This window comes from Amphiura filiformis, chromosome 4, assembly GCF_039555335.1.
Source record: "Amphiura filiformis chromosome 4, Afil_fr2py, whole genome shotgun sequence".
Lineage (NCBI taxonomy): Eukaryota > Metazoa > Echinodermata > Ophiuroidea > Amphilepidida > Amphiuridae > Amphiura > Amphiura filiformis.
Genome location: NC_092631.1, coordinates 58946526 through 58966504, shown reverse-complemented (window position 1 = coordinate 58966504; position 19979 = coordinate 58946526). Strand labels below are relative to the sequence as shown.

The 19979-nt window shown below is 36.7% G+C and overlaps 1 protein-coding gene across 1 annotated transcript in view; it reads right to left on the bottom strand.

Annotated features, from left to right (window-relative positions):
- LOC140151133 (uncharacterized) overlaps nucleotides 1-19927 on the bottom strand; it is a 23006-nt gene extending 3079 nt beyond the window's left edge. The window contains exon 1 of the mRNA XM_072173355.1: nucleotides 19382-19927. The gene's annotated coding sequence lies outside the window, so the exon portion shown is untranslated. The remainder of the gene's footprint in view (nucleotides 1-19381) is intronic.
- Between the last annotated feature and the right edge of the window lie 52 nt (nucleotides 19928-19979).

The window sequence follows — 19979 nt, the reverse complement described above, 5'->3', positions numbered from 1 at the left end:
TATTTTATCTTTATTTCGCATCTCACGAGCATAGCTCACTTGGCAAGGCATAAGACTTTGGTTCTTTAGATCGGAAGATGGTGAGTTCGAGCCTCATCACGGTCACACAAACTTTTATAAACAAAATATTGTTCAAACTTTTCATTTATATTTTCTTGCATTTTCTAAAGACTCCTTTCGTGATCATTTTTTTTTCATATTTAGTTTAATTTATTCTATTGTTTTTCTTTTATTGTTTCTTTTCTTTGTCTTTTTTTCTTGTTTAATTTTATTTTTCTTTCTTTTTCTTTGATTCATATAATATTGGCAGGATAAGGAGAGGAGGGAACTAAAGACCCATTCAGTGATTTGCTCATCCGGACGATCGTAAAAATCATCAAAATTCACCTTTGTCATTGTCATAGATGTGGTAACATAGCCTGCTAGTGGTTCAGCAGAAAACCGTGTGACACATAATATACATTTGGCTACATTTTATTATACGATAAATACGAATTTATTAAACATGGTAACAAATATTCTCTAGCAGATCGGTTATACGATGGAACTGGTAGGCATAGGCCTATTATAAATTCGGGATATTAAATATCTTCCTGACGAGACAGATCTGCGCATGTGGTCAAAGACGATTCCTTACTAGCCACAGACCGTCCGCTGGAATTAGTTGAATCGCTATGGCTGTTGGTCGGACCTCTCATCTCTCCACATCGATTGTGACCTATCCCCGACATTGCCCTTATGAACTCACATCCTCCTGTTTTATTCAATACGCTGGCGAAGTTACGTAATAATCGGATTAACTACCATAGCAATAGGTGAAAACAATTTTGAATATACCGCGTTATACACTGATACGTTCAGGCGGTACCTCTTCATTGAACCATATCATGCTGCACCTGTAAGATCTTTGAAAAGACCAGTATTGTATTCAATCTATGATTGCAGACTTACACAGTACAGGTGATGAGTGTAACCTGCTTGTAGCGCAGCGCGATATGTTCAAAATTGTTTTCACCTATTGCTATGGTAATTAATCCGATTAATTACGCAACTTCACCAGCGTATAATGGCCGAATAAATTCTGACCATCACTTGGCTTGTTGGATTCGTCTATACTACAATTCGCTGTCGAAGTGACGTAATAATCGCAATAACTACCATCAAGCAGATTGCACTAATCACCCGCGTATGTCACCAAACATAGATTGAATACCACTCTTTTCATAAATACTAATCTTACATGGCGAGTGATTAGCATTTCTTTGACAACTATGGTTTAATGCATAGGTGCCACGTGAACGATGAAGTGCAGGACTATATATTCGAAATTGTATTCATCAATTGCTATGGTAGTTAATCCGATTAATTACGTCACATCGACAGCGAATAGCCTATAGTATGGGTTCAAGTGGAACAAAAATAGTGTATGTCCATTGCTAGCTATGGTAATTAATCATGTTAGTGTTTACATCACTACTTCGGTGAAGACAAGAGAAGTGTGCCTTCTCTACCAACGCCTGTGATATAACAGGTGCAAGCGAAACAAAATTGAATGACCAGAATAGTTTCCTTTGTCAGATGAATTGATTGAAGTTTTTGAAGACACTCTATTCTTGATGGGCAATAGATTCAAATATGGAATAATTATTATTCCTCATCTATTTTTTTTTATTGAAAAAACTGCAATTGTGGCAACAGAACAATATTTATTTTGATTTCATTTCAAGTAGAAACAAAATCGTGCTTAAGCCAAAAACGCACCCTACCTCAAGAATTGGGATGGCACAAAGGTGCAACATAGGTTTTTATTGCAAAGACGAGGACAGACAAGTAGTTACAACACATCTGTCTAACCGTGGGTTTCGCTATTATTTAGAATAAATGCTTTTACTAGTTTCTATAAAACCACAAAATTACTAAAAAAACTATAAAAAAACTAAAAAAAAAAAAAAAAAAAAACCGCACCTAAAATTAAAAGTAGAAAGGTAGATTTGAAGAAAGATAAAAGAACATGTCAAAAAGTTAAAATTAAACGAGAATGAAAAAACGGAACCGGTGCCCGGACCATGCTCTCTTCAGCATGTCTTCAGTTCCAAAGTCTGACGCTCTATCAATTGAGCTATACGATCCTGATATACGAAACAGTCGTTATTATGTCAATACAATTGATTGGTGTTACAACATACTTAGATGGAATGCATAGCCACCCAGTGCCAGTATATATTTGCTCAAACTCCAAATACAACAAGCAACCAATTTTATTGAGGGCGTTTCTTAGGTATATCCTTGTAGACGGGGTTTTACGGTATGTTGGTACGCGTCATGTGCCTTATCATTTTTTTATCAACTTTACACCAAACCTGCAAATTTTTGAACAATTGCGCATTTTGAACAAATTTTTTACATTTTTGTAGCCATTTACCTGCAAAATTGCTAATTTTTTGCAAATTTTTGCCCAGAACGTTACTTTTTGACGGTCAATGACGCCCAATTTTTAGCATTTCGCCACTGAATGACCCCCCCCCCCTTTTCGGCAAAAATCGCCACCGATATACCCTAGCTTTGTACTCCTGTAGGCACAGGTACTTAGCATGGCAAATCGTTGCTCTACTAAAGTGCAATTGTATAATAAGACAGCTTCTTACACTTTTTAATTTTGAAAATAAAGTTCTAACAATAATAAGATACTCCATTTTGAATCCTTTCAACGGATTCAATAATATCCGTCAACATTCTGTACCTGAAGTATTCATCAAAATGCTTCTTCTACCACAAATTACATAGCACAATGACGTCACTTGCACATATGCATATACCCAGTGCCCATAATATGTGCACATAATTGGGGTCAAATGTCATTAAAGGGGCATTACCGGAATATAACAAAATACCTTCAAAATGCTTCTTCTACCACAAATAGCATAGCACAATGACGTCACTTGCACGTACATATGCATCAGCTATACCCAGTGCCCATAACCTGTGCACAGAATTGGGGTCAAAGGTCATTAAGGGGGTAAAATCTTACAATTGCATTATCTGGACATCTGTAAGGAGTATGGGGCTCAAACTCATTGACAACAAATCTCACGACCAGGGGTACATTTTGCAGGGGGTCGGGTCAAAGGTCGCGCAGAGGTCAAATCCTAGAAATGCATTTTCTGGACATCTGTAAGGGGTACGGGGCTCAAACTCGGTGACAATAAACTTGATAACCAGGGTAATATTTCGGAACGTTTTGCAGGGGTCAGGTCAAAGGTCAGCTGGGGTCAAATCTTAGAATTTCAATATCTGGACATCTGTAAGGGGTACAGGGCTCAATCTCGGTGACTTCAAACCTCGTGACCAGGGGAACATGTTGGAACATTTTACAGGGGTAAGGTCAAAGGTCATCTGGGGTCAAATCTTAGAATGTCATTTTCCGGACATCTGTAAAGAGTACGGGACTCAATCTCGGTGACAACAAACCTCATGACCAGGGGTAAATTTTTGGAACATTTGCAGGAGTCAGATACCTCCACAACACTAACACGCCCCAGCTAGGTTTGTGGTCTATGACCACCATTTGCCACTAGTTCTTTTTGCAATTAAAAAATCCGGGTTTTTTCATCATGGCTCTCGGCGGCACTGGCCACTCCTCTATATACTCTTCTGTGCAATATGTGGTTGGAATTCCGTAATATCGAGATGAAATTGTTAAAAATATCCGGGAAATTTTGCACAGGTGTTTGATTTCCGGGGTTTTCGTTGGTACAGGGTGTCCCAAAAATAAGAGGCCCCTCATTGCGCCCTCATTTTCTCCTATTTTTGATAAGTTGATTAAATATATTTTGGTATGTAAAGAAACCTTTAATCGTTAGCTTTAATAAACCGCAACAATTATTTCAATCGGCCCACAACTTTGGAAGATATGCCCTTTTAAATAAAAGTACCCGTTTTTCACTCTGTTCACGGATAGCAAACAGAATGGTTGGGATGGAGGGCCTGCACGATCACCAGACCTCACACCACTTGATTTTATTCCTTTGTGGCAAAATCCAAGATCTTCGCAAAGGTATTACTGAATGCATTTGCAAGTATCCGGCGCACAAGGATGGTACGCAACGCAATTGATGCAATGAGGACCAGGGCTGAAACCTGTATTCGCGAAGGAGGCAACCAGGTAGAGGGCAGAGCAGCACAGTAAACTCACTTCAGAAGAACCAAAGACAAACCAAACAGCCTTTTATGGCTACCTTTTATCCTAAAAGAGAAATGACTTATGTTGTAAATAAATTTAAAAAAAGCAAGAAACAACAAAGTAAGAAAGTAAGAAACATAATTTAAAAAAAGGCATAAATAACGTAAGAAAAATTAAGTAATTGCAAGTAAAGCAAAAGAAGTCCCATTCGGCATCCATTTTACCCACAAATTAATGACACTATTAACAAAATCCATTGCCCATAAACCCACCGCTAAAGCCCATTCCATAATTAAAGTTATTTTATAAAGTTATCATTGAGGAATGTTTGATATTCATGCATGGTATGTGTACTCCTTTTCAATCTTTGAAGTAGCCAAACCTTCTCCGTGGACAGAGTGAAAAACGGGTACATTTCTTTAAAAGAGTATATCTTCAAAAGTTGTGAGCCGATTGATATAATTGTTTTGGTTTATAAAAGCTAACGACTTAAGGTTTCTTTACATACCAAAATATATTTGATCAACTTTTCAGAAATAGGGGAAAAAGAGGGCGCAATGAGGGGCCTCTTTTTTTTTTGGGACACCCTGTATTTATGACAAAAAATAGTTCAGAAATCCAGACATTTGCTGATAGACTAACTTGGAAATCTGAGTTTTTTGCTGTCATTAAACATCTACTCCTCTATAGGGGTGTGCACTTATTTTCTGCAATCGCATACGATATTTAAGCATGAATGGTACAATGCAACCTCCTTTTGATTCGTTTAAAATCAAAAATGAGATGGGATTTTGGAAATTAAAATAATGTGTGGTATATCTGCTTTCTACTCAAATATAAGAAAGACTATTCCGCTCAGTATATTTGCGGCATGGTCTAATTTAGGGGAAAGTGTCCCATACGCTATGCCGGGGGGGGGGGCACTTGACTTTGGAAGTGACGGGGCCGGGGATGTGCGGACAGCAGTTCGAAACTGAGCCTAGACACCGAAAAAGGGGGGTCTTTCAGTGAGAAGGTTCCAAAAAAAGGGGTCTTTCTGTGAGACTGGGGAAATCTGACTAAAAAAGGGGTCATTCAGTGAGACTGGGAAAAATTTTGGGTCCAGATAATAAAAGTTGATTAAAAAATTGAAAAATTTTTCAAAATTTGAAAAAACAATTGAAAAATTTGAAGAAAAGTAATGAAAAAATGGGGTCATTCAGTGAGAGATTATCATAATTTTACTCACAATTTTTTTAAAAAGGGGGTCTTTTGGTGATAGGAAAACAAACAAGGGGGTCATTGGGTGAGAGGGAGTTCAGTAAAACAAAAAAGGGGGTCATTGGGTGAGAGCGAGTTGAAAAATGGGGTCAATGTGGCCGCACATCCCCGTCACTCATTTTTAGTGAGTGCCCCCCGGCGCTATGCCCCCCATTACTCGTCGAGTGGTCGATAGACGTCCCAATAAATCGGACTTAGTCACCGGTCAGTTCTACAGCATAGATATCCATGGCTAACGATGGTTAACTATGGAAACATGTTAAAGGACATCAAGAAAATTTTCTAAGTTATTTATTTTGAGCTAGGTTTTGTCTGTGACTGCTAATGTGAGGCCGTCGTAGGTCGTACGGGGCTCAAACTCGGCGGATGGGTGTAGTTCTGTCCTGGCAAGAAGAAGTTTATGTTCGTTAAGTCATCCGACCCAGGGCCCCCCCTCCAAGGGGTCATTTGAGGTCAAATGACTAAAAACTGTCATATGGGCATGAAACTAGGTCCTACGGGGCGGGCTCAAACTCGGTGGGTGGGTGTAGTTCTGTCCTGGCAAGAAGATGTTCATGTTCGTTAAGTCATCCGACCCCGGGGCCCCCTCCCAGGGGTCATTTGAGGTCAAATGACTAAAAACTGTCATATGGGCATGAAACTAGGTCGTACGAGGCTCAAACTCGGTGGGTGGGTGTAGTTCTGTCCTGGCAAGAAGAAGTTTATGTTCGTTAAGTCATCCGACCCGGGGCCCCCTCCCAGGGGTCATTTTAGTTCAAATTACTAAAAACTGTCATATGGGCATGAAACTTGGTAGGTACAGTCAACATTTAAAACAACATTTTTGAAGGTCATTTTGGGGTCATCCAAGGTCACCACGGGTCATCTGAGGTCAAATTAGTAAAAACTCATATATGGACATGAAACTTGGTGGGTACAGTCAACATTTAGAGTTATAAGTTTAGGTCATTTTGGGGTCATCCAAGGTCACCCAGGGGTCATCTGAGGTCAAATTACTAAAAACTGTCGTATGGGCATGAAACTTGGTGGGTACAGTCAACATTTAGAGCCAAATTTTTGGAAGGTCATTTTGGGGTCGCCAGGGGTCATGTGAGGTCAAATGAGTAAAAACTGTCGTATGGGCATGTCACCATCAGCCTGGTAATCGCGCCCAGCCGAGAACCGCCAAATATGGTAACCGCCTAGTCTATTTTAAAACTGATGCATCAATGACTATGTTCATCATGTCATTATTGTATCATTCTCACATACATTAGGAAATGAATTTGGAGAATAGAGGCCTTGCATGTGACATATCATCCCGTAAATATGGCGGACTACTCAAATGCATTCAACAAAAGCATGATTGCAATCAAATAGGTTGATGACAACATTTGATTGAATGGACTGCACTCCGCCATAACTACGGTGAAGGACACCGGCTCAAATCCTTTGTTTGGAGCCAATCGATAATTTCATGCAGGGCCTCTATACTTTCTGTTAATAAAATACTATGCTGACCTCACACTCCAGTAATTTCAGATCATTGAGCTCAGTAATACATCAAAGAATGTCTTCCAATTCATGAAAACAAATAGATAATCTGAATATTGGATTAAAAGCTTGAGGCATTTCAATTGCAAGGCTCATTACTTATACACCAACAACAACATAGGCCTACAAGTGTATATAATGTAGCATGTGCACACATTATCATGTTGTGGATGGTGAATCAAGCTGCAGTCCCTACACATTCCCAAATGAATGCAGTGACCACTCATTCATGATGGACGTACTGATCATTATGTATGATTTAAACTCATAGGTGTTGTGCGTTAAGTTTGGCAATTTGGGAGGGGGTGTGTTCAAAATGACCCCATAGGATTATACGGGGTAAAAATTTCAAATTGCTCAAATACCCCTTTCAAATATATCAAATTATTTAAATAAATAAATAAATAAATAAATAAATAAATAAATAAATAAATAAATAAATAAATAAATAAATAAATAAATAAATGAAAAAAATTGAACAAATTGAACAAATTGTAGCGTAGCATTAAAATCATAATAACCATTGCTGACGGGCGGATTCGAACCAACGATATTGACATTACCAGTCTGATGCTCTAACACTGAGCTATGCCATCATCTAGTAATGAGGGTCGAGTTTTTAGCGTATACAGTGTTTGTCTGTGAAAATGCCGCCTCGTGAAATAAATAAATATAAAATCTCAATTTTAATTTAAATTTATTTGATAATTTTCTAACCTATGTTTTCTTTAGAGCAGGGACAAATATTTCCCCTTTTATCCAATTTGGCCGCTAAATAAGAATCTACTTCTTTTATTACTGATTTAATTCCGCGATTTGTTCCATTAAGATTAATGTCAAGCATCTCACAACAGATATTTAGTTGGGTTAGTGGTTTTGCACAGTGCTTTTTAACAGGGTGGTACCGAGATCGATTCCCACCTCTGCCTGCAATTTTTTTTCAAGACTGGGAAATAATAACCTGACATTCGCCGCTGACATTCGTACAGGATTTAGCCACACTTGAACAGGATTTAGCCAAACAAAGACTTCAGCTTTTTAATAATACTATACATAAGTATAAGCTTATTATCCTCTTCAACAATAGGATTAAAGATTGGCGCTTGACTGGAATTACGTGCTAGTGTCATTGGTTATTGTTAAAAGGCAATAAGGTGTGTATTTCCTCTGAATAGGAAAGACTCTCTACATCGAACCATGGATGTTGGTGGTTCGAATTAAGCCCGATCCTGACTCCACTTCGCAGCGGTATGCGATGCTGCGATGCTTTTCAAACATCTCAGCATCGCGCGATGAAATTAAAATGTACAGGTGGAGTCAGTATCGGGCTTTAGGAGAATGTATCTTCCAAACCCAATTCGAAATGATGCGCTTGAGAATTCAACAATATAAATAACGGTAGCTCTATTATAATACACATTAATGTTTTAAGCAGATAAAATTCCAAAATATAATACGTTTTCTGCCTTTGCTTGTCACGTGGTAGGCCTATGTTGAAGTTGCGATTATATTTTTAAATAAGTTTCAGATGAATAACAACAAGACAAGTGGTCGAGTGGTCTAAGGCGCTAGGCTCATAGAGTACTAAGCGTTGCGCCGTGAGTTCGAACCCCGCCTCTGCCAAACTTTAAAAGAACTAAATTAAAATTTGACTTTTTTTAATTTCATATTTGGGAAATGTGACTGGGAGAATTTCTGTATGGTGTGGAGTGGTGTGATAGGGCATGTACTTTAACTGGCCGGCGCGGTCCGGTGACTAAGTCTTTATTGGGCGTTTTATCGGCAGTCAACGAGTAATGACCCGCTTCCGCCAACTATCATGTTCCAAAGAGCTGTCATTATCTTATTATTATTTTATTCTTCTAACATTACATCTAATCCCACCTTACCATCTTCTACTCGTCGATTTAAGAAGAATTTTTCAAACTTTTGTAACTTTTTGGAAGTTAAGGGAAACCGAATAAAATAAACATCTACCAAAAAGTAAATGACCATTATTCCAAAACAATTAATACGCATTCGAAGCAGAATTTATTTCTGCGCATTATCATGATTATGACACCTCATTTATTGGAATGGTCCCAATATTGATGTCACAGAGTACATTTAAGGGGGTACTACACCCCTGCCCAATTTTGTCCCCATTTTTGCATTTTTCTCAAAAATTATAGCGCATTGGGGACAAGTAAGATATGTATATTATAGGGGCAAGAACTACAACTACTGCACTGGAAATTTTATTTCAGCACAGACATTAGTTGTGGAGTTACAGTCAAAAATGAGGGAAAACCAATATTTGATCAATAAATCAATAACTACTTGCTTTGAGTCGCTGAATTTTCAGTACAGTAGTTGTAGTCCTTGCCCCTATAATATACATATCTTACTTGTCACCAACGTGCTATAATTTTTGAGAAAAATGCAAAAATAGGCACAAAATTGGACAGGGGTGTAGTACCCCCTTAAATGAAAGTAACCCAATATTTGAAAGTTGCAGCAAAATGCTATTGCCTTGTATTCGCTGTCCATGGAAGGAAATATTTTCAGCTCTCATTGGATTAGTCTTCTTGTTCCGTGAATTTGTAGGAGGTCAAAATATGTGATAATCAATAAATAATCATTACCCAGCAAACACAAAACGTTTTCGACATCATTCGCAAAAGGTTATAAAAGGTTGTCAGAAAACGTTTAAATGTCGGGTTATATAAAGGGTACATTAATGGTATAAAACGTTTACATAACATTAAATAACATTTGTTGGTAATTTACTGCACAGCAAACACAAATGTTTTACAGAAAACATTTAAATGTCGGGTTATATAAAGGGTATAAAAACGTTTTAATAACATTCCAAAAACATTTTGAAAACTTGCTACAAATCATTCTAAACAGAATGTTATTTTGGGGTTGAAAAAATATTTTGCAAAAAATGTTTGCCCAAAATATTTACAATAACGTTTTTAAAAAGTTTTCACGACCTTTATATAACCCGACATTTAAATGTTATTAAAACGTTTTGTAAAAAACATTTTAAGAACATTTCTGTGTTTACTAGGTGCAAATATTTTAACATAATGTTATTTAAGTGTTGACAAAATATTTGGCCAAATATGTTTGCAAAAATAGTTTACAATGACATTTCGAAAACATTTTAAAAATATTGTTGTAGTGTGTTTTACAAAACGTTTTAAAACGATTTCATGACCTTTATATAACCCGACATTTTAATGTTATTAAAACGTTTTTACCTAAACCAAAATCCAAAATATAACTTATTTGAAACGTTTTAAAAACGTTTTTGTGTTTGCTGGGTATTCACATCAGTGGTCATTATTTGATCAATTCCAAGCAAGCTCGCCCAAATTGTCAAAGTTTAAAAATCATGTCAAATATGTGATTTTGGTCTCATATTGTAGCTAAAAGGCCATATTTTTCTGAAAACATACTTTTTTCTGAGGGAAAGGTGTTCATTGTTAGAAAAACATCCTAATTTGCATAAATTTGCATATTCTGGACTGGTAAAAGCAGCAAAACTTAAAATACTGCAGCTGCTCTGCACTGTAACATTTTGGGAACAAATTATGCATGTGAATATAAAGAATATAAGTAACTCAAAATATAAACACCAGGGGCGGACTGGCCACTGTGGCGTTGTGGCGATCGCCACATGGGCCGCTTGGTTCTGGGCCGCTCAGGGCCGGTTGCTCAAAAAAAAAAAAAAAAGAAAGAAAAAGGAAAAGAAAGGAGAAGGGGAGAAAAAAGAGAAAGAGAGAAAAGGAAAAAGAGGAGAAAGAAAGGGAAAATAGAAGAAAAGGGGAGAGAATGGGGAAGGAGTATCTTAAGACATAGGCCCTAGGCCTGAGGCATAGGTCCGAGAGCCGAAGGCGTAAGGCCCAAGACATAGGCCCTAGGGCTTAAGGTATAGGCCCTAACACTAAGCTATTATAGGCCGGCCACTAGTACACCGTCGCGGTATCACCTACAAATGGCCTTTTGAATCAATTCTCTAGACCGTAAACACAGCAAAAGGCCAATACTCTAGATGCGATACAGCAAAATTTTTAAATTTTAAGCCAACAGCAAAATATTGGGCTGGCTGTCAATGGAATATTTGTATTTCATTGCGGCTGCGGAATGAGGCTAGGGCCGGTATGAGCATTTGGTATTAGGCAGACATAGGAGAAAGAAAGGAAAAGAGAAGAAAAGAGGGGATCATTGAGGGGGGAGGGGTGAGTAATATAAGGGCCTACACAGTGTGCCCGCTGTTTGTCTGCATAGTGATAGGGCCTAAGGCCTGTAGAAATAGGGGCTGATAGGCCTACAGGCACTCGACTTTCGAAGTGACGGGGATGTGCGGACATGGGACACCAGTTTGAAACTATACATGCTATCATAGTGGTCTTTTGGTGAGAGCTTCGACGCCATATGACCAAGGGGGTCATTCAGTAAGGAGGCCTCAAAAGGGGGTTCTTTCAGTGAGACTGGGACAAAACTTGGGTCAAAATATAAAAGTTGACAAATTTTTGATAATTGTTTTTCAAAAGTCATAAAAATGTGATTTTTTTTTGAGAAACAACGGTGAAAGACTACCAGAAATTTGTCAAAAATTCTTTACAAAGGGAGGTCTTATTGTGACAGGAAAAGAAAAAATAGGGGTCATTGAGTGAGGAGTTCAGTAATTCAGTAAAATAAAAAAAAAAAAAGTGGTCATTGAGTGAGAGGGAGTTGAAAAATGGGGGTTAATGTGGGTTGTGGCCGCACTGCACGCACATCGCTTCACTCATTTTTAGTGAGTGCCACCCCTCCCAGCCTTTGGACCACCATCAGCTGTCAAAACTAGCACGGCTAGACCATCATTCGAAAACCTCTGGGCTGGGGTGCTCCTTGTAATGCAGGGATTACATTACATAATACTTACAGCCACATTACTCAGTTCAATACTCAAACCAATTTCTTTCCCTTTTGATGTTTCAACTCATAGGCGTAGATCCCGGGGATGGGGATAAATCCCCCAATATTTTAAAAGGGATGGTCCATACAAGCTTCCCATGATGACACCTGTAGGCCTATGTGAGTTTCTGACCAAATCAATCTCATATTTGGCTATTTTAGCCTAAAAAGTGTCAATTTTTTCGCGCTTCGCGCGAATTTATTCCACTGCATCATCACCAGTTTAGCTTCAATATGCCAAAAATGTCTGTGCGCTTCGCGCGCATTTGTACAATAAACTTATGTCGCCAAAAGGTGCTATTTCAAGAATATTTTTTTTCCAACCCCAATGTCAAAAACAAATCTACGCCACTGTGGAGTTTTATCACGCTTGCTATGAAATGATCAATGCAATTTTTGCCAAAGCTCACTACCATTCGCTAGATGCTGAAATCGCAATAGTTTAAAAAAGTTGCTATTTACCTTTACCCAGTAGGCTTAAACAATTTTTAGCATTTGTCTTTTAATGATTGAATATATACTCACGATATGATAACACAGTTCTGCAAAGATGCAATTCTATATGTGTGCAAATGAGTCAAAACATAAAACATGCACTACTTATAAATTGAATAACTGTTGGTTTGATCTTGATTATTGCAAGTGAGTGACAATGGATAAAGAATATTTCAAGTCTGTACAAATGGAATTTGGCTTCAGAAATCATTGTCAAATCCGGGCTTCCTGACCCCCTAGAATAGCTAAAACCCTTAGACCCTCACCAGGGGCTTTGCCCCTGGACCCTACCAGGGCCCTTACGCGGGCCCCTGGACCCCATGCACTAGTCGCTACGCTCGCTTCGCTCCCTGCGCTCTATTTGAGTAATAGGGCCGGTCTTAATAAATTTGCCACGGCCGCCTAAAACCACCAGTCCGCCCCTGATAAACACCCAGAAATTTTCATATTTATAACGTGAATCTTCGTCAGCATTGTTTGAGTACTAATTTTAGGATTAAAATCATCATTCCGCAACGCAAAAGTATCATTCATTAGCACTGCAATTTTAAAATAAGGTTGATTTTCATTAAAACTAGAATGCAAAGCAAATTTATTCATCCCAATCCAATGAAACAAAAATAATTTTCAAAAAGTCTAATTTGCGGTGGTAACGACCAATTAAAATTGCATCATTCCGCAACGTTGCGGAATGATGCATAATTCATAATGTACCAGTTTGAAAAAAATTAAACACAATTTTGTGCTAAAACATTCTATAATGCATTGCACAGAACTATCTTTACAGTATCTGGTGTTTCAGCACTGCCTGAACCCATAAATGTAAGTGACATTTCCCCCGCAAAACCCTTGCAGTCAGCCGCAACACGATAAGGATTCATGGTTTGCAAGGATTTTGTTGTAAATTTACGATAAAATAAAAACGGTGATGAATATTTCTTGATAGATGGTGATAGTTGTTATGTTACATTCTGTGGCGAACACCCGGGGGGGGGGGCACTCAACTTTGGAAGTGACGGTATGTGCCTGTCAATAGGCCCCCTCTTTTGAAGTCGACTATACCCGATGACCCCCCTTTTTTTTAGTTGCGGCTACCCAATGACCCCCTTTTTTTGGTTGCGGCTACCCAATGACCCCCTTTTTTCTAGAATAGCATCATCAAAATGCAAGAAAAAAATGACGAAACTGTCAAATTTTGCTCCATTTTTTTCAAAATTATGCCGAAATTTTCAAAATTTTGCTCCATTTTTTCAAAATTTTCTACCCGATGACCCTTTAAAAAAATCTTATACTCGATGACCCCTTTTTTCAAAATATTGTACCCAATGACCCCCTTTTTATTTTGTTTGTACCCAATGACCCCTTTTTAAAATAACGCTTTGTACCCGATAGGCCCCTACTTCGCGACTCCGGTAGGCACATACCCGTCACTTCCAAAGTTGAGTGCCCCCCCCCCCGGGGGCGAACATCCAGTAACAAATTTCACTGCCAAGAATTTTAGACTAGCAGAATGTGGACATAATGTTAATTTCGGAATGTGACCTTGCAACACAGATTATCGGATAAAAACAACACGGTAATATAATGTTTGGATAAATATTGATATTTGTCAGCTAACATAATTAGCTAAGTAAGTATATAAAACACAATTTACTCAAATGTATTGATCTGTTGATGATATTTTTATTTTTATTTATCAAACATTTTCGATGGGATTTTATACACAGCATCATTCCGCAACGCTCCTTGCATCATTCCGCAATATGACCTATTAGGCATAAAGAGACGATGCCCACGATTTTTTTCAAATGGATACTGACAATTGTTAGTTTACATCCTAAGCTTTACATTAAATGGCAAATTTAATTCTCAGATTACTAAACTCACAGAATTTGCCCAAAATGGTATTCGTTCAAAAAATACTGCTCCCGTGGGCATCATTCCGCAACGCGAAGATCGCATATGCAAATTAGGAAATTAGGGTGGTTTGGAAAAGTTTCTCCTACCTACATGACCTAAATCATTCACCTACTAAAAATAGTTTGCCATTATGCTATTGACCTTGTGCTGTTAATGCATGTTTGGCTGCTACATTAAAAAGAAATTTATACGAAGGCATTTTGCATCATTCCGCAACGCTTGGAATTGACCATGTACTTAATCCCATATTAAAACATGACATCAATGTGTTTTTTTTTGGACCAACATCAAGAAGATCACAACACCTCCCAATCAGGAAGTTGTTAATCCAACTAAGGACAACTTGCAATAAAGCGCGCTTCAGACTCCGTATTGTACGTACAATATTGTATGTACAATACTTTTCGTGACGTCAAAAAGTATTGCACAGGCAATAAATAGTATGTACCGGGAAAATATATATTTTGCTACAATCATTTGTTGCTTAATTGATACGGAGTTGCCAAATTTCTAAGAGTGGTAAATTTAGTGAGTGCACGGAATGATGAACATCTTTTTATGTCTTCTTGTATTCAACTGTACTTGAGTTATTATATAATCAATGGGCACCTTTTTAAAGTTAATAATATTAATACTAATATTAATAATATTAAAATTGTAATAATAATATAAATGGCACAATCAGTTCTTATTTATTTATTTATTTATAGATTTATCTATTTAGGCCTATTTGTTTATTTATTTATGTATTTATTTATTTATGTATTTATTTATTTATTGATTGATTGATTGATTGATTACTGATTGATTAATTGATTTAGAGATTCATTTATACTGATATTTAGTCATATATTGATTTAGTCAGTTTAAAAGTATTATTTGTAGGCCTATGTATTTATTCTGGTTCTGATTTTATTGATACTGATATATTTAAAAAAAAAAGTTTTGGCATAGCATTCGTTACATTATAACACGCTGTGTTATGAATTTGCAACACCTTTTTACATATTGATATCGTTGAGGCATGTTATGATGGTGTATGTTATAGGCCTACTTATGATCATCACAATACATCCATACACGTGTTAATGCAGTAACCGTAGCGTTATAGGGGCACGGAAGCCCCCCATTGATCTGAAATTTTAGAAAATCCCATAAAACTGCCGAAAACGGCTTGTGCCCTCCCCTCATCAGAACCGGATGCAACGCCTTCTATACTTTTTCATTAATTATAGGCGTATTAATAGTAATGCGTTGAGTTTTAAAAGTAATATCCGCCTTTTTTCTTTCTTTTGAAATGACATACGGTACTTGTTACAAAAACAAATCAGCATGGAAAACATTTTTTTTTCGTCAGAGGCAGATATTTGGTCTATTCAGTGTCATAAAGCTACAAAATAGACGATCTTTTAAAATCATTTTTAAATGGCTATTTTTTTTCAACCTTATTGTTTGTATTTGTAATGTTCACACAATCTGACAATGTCCCAACTTATACCTAATATGAATCGAGCCATTTAACATGTGCTTGTAGGACAACGATTTTGAATTAAACTTGTTAATTGTGATATTTTAATTCACCTAGAACACCACAGTTAAGCGTCCAAAATTGTAAGAGGGTTTTCTTTTATTTTACCTCATTATTTCGCTAAAATTACTCGAAAACCCTCCTAAGAGTTGTTGTTACTAATAAACATATCATAATTTTGGGCAAAGGATAGCCAAATAGTTGACCGAAATCGTATATTTGCACCAATATTTGACTGAAATCGCATATTAGCATTACCGCCCCTTCGTGGCTTTATTGCAAGCCAAAGTGCTGCTAAATGTGAAACGAGATTACTTGAAATATATATTTCAGAGTTGAAAGAGTTTCAATTCTACGAATATATTTCTGAAATATGTCTCTCTGATTGGTTGATTGTCAAGAGGATTACGGCATCCTCAAAGCCTCTTGCTGTAATTCTCTAATCGATATCTATTATAGGACCGATCTTTTGAAATCCATACAACCGTGTCAAATGAAATAGTCTCGAATCATAATTTGTGCACGATACAACGTTGATACATCGGATTTCGGTATTTTATTAAAAATAGGCATAAATCACATTGAAAATGTTGAATGCTATAACTATGGATCGAATTTACAGTAATCAGTGTCCTGGGCCAGGATAACATTTAGGACTCCTTCGCATTCTAAAACAATACTTCACCAAATGTCCTTGCTTTCATTTTCTCATTTAATTTGTTTTAATTTTAATTAATTTCTTTATCCACTGGCTCTGTCTTAAATCCGGTATTGCCAAATATTTCTCGTCAATTACCCGTGTTAATCTATTGATTTATTAAAATGCACCAACTATTAAATTCCTGTAATACAATGTATAGGCCTAGTGTATTTGATAACAAATTTGTTTTTATTTTTGATTGGAATTTGGGTTCCATACACGATTTCATATAATACAAAATATGTTTGGGCATGTTATGGCGGAATTAGTATATGATTAAAAATAGACATACTCTTAGGCCCCTTTTTTAATGTTTGTACATTATTAATATTAATATTTATGCACAAAATGCAAACGAATGTATATACATTTATATTTGATTGTTTTGTAAACATTTAATTTGATGTTTACTCATAATTATGTCTGGAAAGTCAGGGAAAAACTAAGGAGTATCGGTGTTTAGTTTCCTGGGAAAGTGGATCAGATGAGCAGTGAGTAAAAACATTCGCCCTAAATCTTTATTTGATTTTTATTTTTTTATGAATTTATTAGGCCTACTGGTAAAGCGCAGAAAAAACTTCCAAACGCACTCTAGGATTTTTCTTCAGCAGCAGTAGAAATTTCTCTTGCATAGATTTTCTGGTGACCTCGCTTGGATTTAGCAAACAATGAACCGTCAGGGTTATAGCGCGTTATTTAATATGATTCAACTCGTCGTGGCACGTATATTTATTGCACGTGTAATATACTTTTTGACGTCACGAAAAGTATTGTACATACAATATTGTACGTACAATACGGAGTCTGAAGCTAGCCTTAGTAGGCCATTCCATGATTTAGGACCTTGTTAGTCAGAAAAATGACAATTGTTATTGATTATCATGTAGGTTTTGATCCCCTCCAAGAGCATTCAAAAAGAGATAATATAATGAGAGCTGAGCAGATTTCCTTTAATGATACTGAATACAAGGCAATAGGATTTTACTATTTAAAAAAACTTTCAAATCTTGGGGTACCTTCACTTAAATGTACGCTACGACATCAATATCATTGAATATTAGGACCATTGCAACAAATGAGGTGTCATAACGCCCAGATAAATTCTGCTTCGAATGCATGCATATCCCACATTTTGCATATGCGATCAACCGTTTTGGAATAGGGCCCATTGGGTCATTTTAAAGGGGGTAATTACTTTTTGGTAGATATTTATATATCACGTTTATTAGTTCGGCAGCTCAAGCACGAAAAGGCGAGTTACGTCCCAACAAACACAAAAACGTTTTTAAAACGTTTTATATAAGTTTTATTTTGGCTTTTGGTTTAGGTAAAAACGTTTTAATAACATTAAAATGTCGGGTTATATAAAGGTCATGAAAACGTTTTAAAACGTTTTGTATGAAAACACACTACAACAATATTTTTAACAATTTTTCAAAATATTATTTTTAACTATTTTTGCAAACATTTTCTGCCAAATATTTTGTCAACACTTAAATAACATTATGTTAAAATGTTTGCACCCAGCAAACACAGAAATGTCCTTAACATTTTTTTTTTTCAAAACGTTTTAATAAATGTTGGGTTATATAAAGGTCATGAAAATGTTTTAAAAACGTTATTGCAAATATTGTGGGCAAACATTTTTCGCAAAATAATTTTTCAGCCCCAAAATAACATTCTGTTTAGAATGTTTTGTATCAAGTTTTTAAAAATGTTTTTGGAATGTTATTTTAACGTTTTTATACCCTTTATATAACCCGACATTTAAACGTTTTCTGTAAAACATTTTGTGTTTGCTGGGCAGTAGATTATCAAAAATGTTTTTAATGTTATGAAAACGTTTTATACCCTTAATACTTACTTACTTACTTTACTTTAATCCACCACTTTTGCCTTTCATCGTCGTGGGGAAATGTAACTTTCTTTCCTGGGCGATTCGGGTAGCCTCACTCATGGTAATCCCATGACTTGAGAGTACTTCCTTTACTCCATCTGCCCACCTCTTCCTTGGTCTTCCTCTTAATATACCCTTAATATACCATTTATATAACCCGACATTTAAATGTTTTCTGACAACCTTTTATAACCTTTTGCGAATGATGTCGAAAAACTTTTTGTGTTTGCTGGGGTGTTATATTAAGATTTGTTTTACCTGTCTTGCGATATAAAACTCTCCCAAAACATTGAAATTATGTTCGTTTCACATTAGGCAAAGGGTTGTCTTATATATAAATTGGGGGGGAGGGGATGGCAAAGAGTACGCCATTTTTAATTTTTTATTCCTTTATTGCACCCGAAACATCCGATCCAGTACCTATAAGTAAATGCAAATTTTTTAAATCTATACTATACGCGCAGTTGCCTGAAAGAACCTTTTTAGGGTATTGTTTGCATTAATTGTTTTCATGTTTTAAAAGGGCTTTTCGTGATCCACAGCATCACCCCCCCCCCCACTTTTCTCAAAAAAAGTTGAGATTTTTATACCACTGGAAACCTCTGGCTACATAATTTGTATGTACAAAAAACTTCTTGCAGATAAAGTCGTTTAGCAAAAATATCGTGAAATCATTGTCTATGGAGCAGTGTAATCACAGATATTGTTGTTCCAATAGGCCTCTCTGTGGTGTAATGGATATCTACTGAAAAATGTCATAAAAGGAGGATGCTAGGATCCGGGGCTAGGATCACGAAATACTCCTTTGAATTATCTAATTTTATGAATTATTTAAGACTGTCACTTTATTCCTATGCACCGAGATGGCAACAACAATACAAATAATAGCCCTGATGTGTTTGAAACAACGTGACTTACCGCTGTTTGTCGATGTCGAAATTACAAAACTTTGTAGGACACAGTTCGTTCCAAACTTGTAGTCACGACAACTCCGTTCCCTTCTGGTTATATGATGTGTAGATTCAAGTTCAGCCTACTCATGCCCTACCAGCATACCACTTCAGATCAGAGCATAGCCTAAGAGTAATGCGTATGACTAAAATACATGTAGCCTACATAGACCTATAAATCCTATACTGGCATGGTGATGTCCTGCATGGCTTTATTAGCTGTTACCGATCCCGGTTACCGATTCGTAGGCTGATATCAATCGGACCGGAAATAAACAATTTCCAATTGCGCAACATAAACATCAAACAGGGAACACCTGTGCATGGGAATACTGAACTGAAATCGTAGGATCATCACTTCCGGTCAGTAACCTTAAATTGAGCATATTATAATTATATTTTGTTATCATGTGCTGCAGCCTACAGTCTGTTTATACATACAGGGTGTATCAAAATTAAGTATACAGTTTGAAAAACTTCCCCACTAGATAAAAGTACGAGGTATTTGGTCAAAATGCTACGGCAGGTTCGTTTTGCATACCTGCATACTGCATATTTTTAGAGTT